The sequence below is a fragment of the Panulirus ornatus genome, chromosome 1, assembly GCF_036320965.1.
Source record: "Panulirus ornatus isolate Po-2019 chromosome 1, ASM3632096v1, whole genome shotgun sequence".
Classification (NCBI taxonomy): Eukaryota; Metazoa; Arthropoda; class Malacostraca; order Decapoda; family Palinuridae; genus Panulirus; species Panulirus ornatus.
Window position 1 is genome coordinate 91,937,759 of NC_092224.1, and position 6,025 is coordinate 91,943,783.

The window sequence follows — 6,025 nt, forward strand, 5'->3', positions numbered from 1 at the left end:
CCTCTGCTTGTAAGCGGTAGTGCGGGCATAAATTACATCCTATCATCATCGAAAGAAATGTCAGCCTGTATGAGCTCAAGTTTAGAGGGATAATGCATGACCTGACACTTGTCTGGTAATAACAATCACATGAGAAAGTTATATGCCTTTTACATGAATGGATGAAGGCAGCAAGTATGAGTTTGCACATGTGTATAAATATGTTGAAATGTAGAGGTATGTATATGTGCATGTGTGGGTGTGTATGCATATATACGTGTATGTGGGTGGGTTGGGCCATCTTTCGTCTTCTTTCCTTGCGCTACCTCGCTAATGCAGGAGACAGCGACAAAGTATAATATATATATATATATATATATATATATATATATATATATATATATATATATATATATATATATATATATATATATTGTACTAAAGGGGACGGCACGGGGGGTCAGAAACCCTCCCCTCCTTGTATTTTAACTTTCTAAAAGGGGAAACAGAAGGAGTCACGCGGGCAGTGCTCATCCTCCTCGAAGGCTCAGATTGGAGTGTCTGTGTGTGGATGTAACCATGATGAGAAAAAAGGAGAGATAAGTAGTATGTTTGAGGAAAGGAGCCTGGATGTTTTGGCTCTGAGTGAAACGAAGCGCAAGGGTAAAGGGGAAGAGTGGTTTGGGAATGTCTTGGGAGTAAAGTCAGGGGTTAGTGAGAGGACAAGAGCAAGGGAAGGAGTAGCAGTACTCCTGAAACAGGAGTTGTGGGAGCATGAGAGGCAAGTGTTTTGGGAGCAGCTGAATGAGTATGTTAGTGGTTTTGATGCACAAGACCGGGTTACAGTGATGGGTGATTTAAATGCAAAGGTGAGTAATGTGGCAGTTGAGGGAATAATTGATATACATGGGGTGTTCAGTGTTGTAAATGGAAATGGTGAAGAGCTTGTAGATTTATGTGCTGAAAAAGGACTGGTGATTGGGAATACCTGGTTTAAAAAGCGAGATATACATAAGTATACGTATGTAAGTAGGAGAGATGGCCAGAGAGCGTTATTGGATTACGTGTTAATTGATAGACACGCGAAAGAGAGACTTTTGGATGTTGTGTTGAGAGGTACAACTGGAGGGATGTCTAAGCATTATCTTGTGGAGGTGAAGGTGAAGATTTGTAGGGGTTTTCAGAAAAGGAGAGAGAATGTTGGGGTGAAGAGAGTGGTGAGAGTAAGTGAGCTTGGGAAGGAGACTTGTGTGAGGAAGTACCAGGAGAGACTGAACATAGAAAGGAAAAAGGTGAGAACAAAGGAGGTAAGGGGAGTGGGGGAGGAATGGGATGTATTTAGGGAAGCAGTGATGGTTTGCGCAAAAGATGCTTGTGGCATGAGAAGCGTGGGAGGTGGGTTGATTAGAAAGGGTAGTGAGTGGTGGGATGAAGAAGTAGGATTATCAGTGAAAGAGAAGAGCGAGCCATTTAGACGATTTTTGAAGGGAAAAAATGCAAATGAGTGGGAGATGTATAAAAGAAAGAGGCAGGAGGTCAAGAGAAAGGTGCAAGAGGTGAAAAAGAGGGCAAATGAAAGTTGGGGTGAGAGAGTATCATTAAATCCTAGGGAGAATAAAAAGATGTTTTGGAAGGAGGTAAATAAAGTGCGTAAGACAAGGGAGCAAATGCGAACTTCAGTGAATGGGGCTAATGGGGAGATGATAACAAGTAGGAGATGATAACAAGTAGTGGTGATGTGAGAAAGAGATGGAGTGAGTATTTTGAAGGTTTGTTGAATGTGTTTGATGTTAGAGTGGCAGATATAGGGTGTTCTGGTCGAGGTGGTGTGCAAAGTGAGAGGATTAGGGAAAATGATTTGGTAAACAGAGAAGAGGTAGTAAAAGCTTTGCGAAAGATGAAAGCCGGCAAGGCAGCAGGTTTGGATGGTATTGCAGTGGAATTTATTAAAAAAGGGGGTGAATGTATTGTTGACTGGTTGGTAAGGTTATTTAATGTATGTATGATTCATGGTGAGGTGCCTGAGGATTGGCGGAATGCTTGCATAGTGCCATTGTACAAAGGCAAAGGGGATAAGAGTGAGTGCTCAAATTACAGAGGTATAAGTTTGTTGAGTATTCCTGATATATTATATGGGAGGGTATTGATTGAGAGGGTGAAGGCATGTACAGAGCATCAGACTGGGAAAGAGCAGTGTGGTTTCAGAAGTGGTAGAGGATGTGTTGATCAGGTGTTTGCTTTGAAGAATGTATGTGAGAAATACATAGAAAAGCAAATGGATTTGTATGTAGCATTTATGGATCTGGAGAAGGAATATGATAGAGTTGATAGAGATGCTCTGTGGAAGGTATTAAGAATATATGGTGTGGGAGGAAATTTGTTAGAAGCAGTGAAAAGTTTTTATCGAGGATGTAAGGCATGTGTACGTGTAGGAAGAGAGGAAAGTGATTGGTTCTCAGTGAATGTAGGTTTGCGGCAGGGGTGTGTGATGTCTCCATGGTTGTTTAATTTGTTTATGGATGGGGTAACAATTGTTAGGGAGGTGAATGCAAGAGTTTTGGAATGAGGGGCAAGTATGAAGTCTGTTGTGGATGAGAGAGCTTGGGAAGTGAGTCAGTTGTTGTTTGCTGATGATACAGCGCTGGTGGCTGATTCATGTGAGAAACTGCAGAGGCTGGTAACTGAGTTTGGTAAAGTGTGTGAAAGAATAAAGTTAAGAGTAAATGTGAATAAGAGCAAGGTAATTAGGTACAGTAGGGTTGAGGGTCAAGTCAATTGGGAGGTAAGTTTGAATGGAGAAAAACTGGAGGAAGTAAAGTGTTTTAGATATCTGGGAGTGGATCTGGCAGCGGATGGAACCATGGAAGCGGAAGTGAATCATAGGGTGGGGGAGGGGGCGAAAATCCTGGGAGCCTTGAAGAATGTGTGGAAGTCGAGAACATTATCTCGGAAAGCAAAAATGGGTATGTTTGAAGGAATAGTGGTTCCAACAATGTTGTATGGTTGCGAGGCGTGGGCTATGGATAGAGTTGTGCGCAGGAGGGTGGATGTGCTGGAAATGAGATGTTTGAGGACAATGTGTGGTGTGAGGTGGTTTGATAGAGTAATGTAAGGGTAAGAGAGATGTGTGGAAATAAAAAGAGCGTGGTTGAGAGGCAGAAGAGGGTGTTTTGAAATGGTTTGGGCACATGGAGAGAATGAGTGAGGAAAGATTGACCAAGAGGATATATGTGTCAGAGGTGGAGGGAACGAGGGGAAGTGGGAGACCAAATTGGAGGTGGAAAGATGGAGTGAAAAAGATTTTGAGAGATCAGGGCCTGAACATGCATGAGGGTGAAAGGCGGGCAAGGAATAGAGTGAACTGGATCGATGTGGTATACCGGGGTTGACGTGCTGTCAGTGGATTGCATCAGGGCATGTGAAGCGTCTGGGGTAAACCATGGAAAGTTGTGTTGGGCCTGGATGTGGAAAGGGAGCTGTGGTTTCGGGCATTATTGCATGACAGCTAGAAACTGAGTGTGAACGAATGGGGCCTTTTGTTATCTTTTCCTCGCGCTACCTCGCACACATGAGGGGGGAGGGGGATGGTATTCCATGTGTGGCGGGGTGGCGATGGGAATGAATAAAGGCAGACAGTGTGAATTGTGTGCATGGGTATATATGTATGTCTGTGTGTATATATATATATATATGTGTGTGTGTGTGTGTACATTGAGATGCATAGGTATTTATATTTGTGCGTGTGGACGTGTATGTATATACATTGTGTATGTGGGTGGGTTGGGCCATTTCTTTCGTCTGTTTCCTTGCGCTACCTCGCAAACGCGGGAGACAGCGTCAAAGCAAAATAAATATTTTTTTTTTTTTTTGCTTTGTCGCTGTCTCCCGCGTTTGCGAGGTAGCGCAAGTAAACAGACGAAAGAAATGGCCCAACCCACCCCCATACACATGTATATACATACGTCCACACACGCAAATATACATACCTACACAGCTTTCCATGGTTTACCCCAGACGCTTCACATGCCCTGATTCAATCCACTGACAGCACGTCAACCTTGGTATACCACATCGATCCAATTCACTCTATTCCTTGCCCTCCTTTCACCCTCCTGCATGTTCAGGCCCCAATCACACAAAATCTTTTTCACTTCATCTTTCCACCTCCAATTTGGTCTCCCACTTCTCGTTCCCTCCACCTCCGACACATATATCCTCTTGGTCAATCTTTCCTCACTCATTCTCTCCATGTGCCCAAACCATTTCAAAACATCCTCTTCTGCTCTCTCAACCACGCTCTTTTTATTTCCACACATCTCTCTTACCCTTACGTTACTTACTCGATCAAACCACCTCACACCACACATTGTCCTCAAACATCTCATTTCCAGCACATCCATCCTCCTGCGCACAACTCTATCCATAACCCATGCCTCGCAACCATACAACATTGTTGGAACCACTATTCCTTCAAACATACCCATTTTTGCTTTCCGAGATAATGTTCTCGACTTCCAAACATTCTTCAAGGCTCCCAGGATTTTCGCCCCCTCCCTCACCCTATGATTCACTTCCGCTTCCATGGTTCCATCCGCTGCCAGATCCACTCCCAGATGTCTAAAACACTTTACTTCCTCCAGTTTTTCTCCATTCAAACTTACCTCCCAATTGACTTGACCCTCAACCCTACTGTACCTAATAACCTTGCTCTTATTCACATTTACTCTTAACTTTCTTCTTTCACACACTTTACCAAACTCAGTCACCAGCTTCTGCAGTTTCTCACATGAATCAGCCACCAGCGATATATCATCAGCGAACAACAACTGACTCACTTCCCAAGCTCTCTCATCCCCAACAGACTTCATACTTGCCCCTCTTTCCAGAACTCTTGCATTCACCTCCCTAATGTGTCTCCATGGTTGTTTAATTTGTTTATGGAAATAATAAATATATATATATATTTTTTTTTTCATACTATTCGCTATTTCTCGCGATAGCGAGGTAGCATTAAGAACAGAGGACTGGGCCTTTGAGGGAATATCCTCACCTGGCCCTCTTCTCTGTTCCTTCTTTTGGAAAAAAAAAAAAAAAAAAAAAAAAAAAAAAAAAAAAAGAGGGGAGGATTTCCAGCCCCCCGCTCCCTATAGCGACTGGGGCTTTGAGGGAATATCTTCACCTGGCCCTCTTCTCTGTTCATTCTTTTGGGAAAAAAAAAAAAAAAAAAAAAAAAAAAAGGGGAGGATTTCCAGCCCCCCCCCCCTCCCTATATATATATATATATATATATATATATATATATATATATATATATATTTCTTTCATACTATTCGCCATTTCCTGCATTAGCGAGGTAGCGTTAAGAACAGAGGACTGGGCCTTATAGGGAATATCCTCACCTGGCCCCCTTCTGTTCCTTCTTTTGGAAAATTAAAAAAAAAAAACGAGAGGGGAGGATTTCCAGCCACCCGCTCCCTCCCCTTTTAGTCGCCTTCTACAACACGCAGGGAATACGAGGGAAGTATTCTTTCTCCCCTATCCCCAGGGATAATATATATATATATATATATATATATATATATATATATATATATATATATATCCCTCACTCCATCTCCTTCTCACATCACCACTACTTGTTATCACCTCCCCATTTGCGCCCTTCACTGAAGTTCCCATTTGCTCCCTTGTCTTACACACTTTATTTACCTCCTTCCAGAACATCTTTTTATTCTCCCTAAAATTTAATGATACTCTCTCACCCCAACTCTCATTTGCCCTTTTTTTCACCTCTTGCACCTTTCTCTTGACCTCCTGTCTCTTTCTTTTATACGTCTCCCACTCAATTTCATTTTTTCCCTGCAAAAATCGTCCAAATGCATCTCTCTTCTCTTTCACTAATACTCTTACTTCTTCATCCCACCACTCACTACCCTTTCTAATCAACCCACCTCCCACTCTTCTCATGCCACAAGCATCTTTGCGCAATCCATCACTGATTCCCTAAATACATCCCATTCCTCCCCCACTCCCCTTACTTCCATTG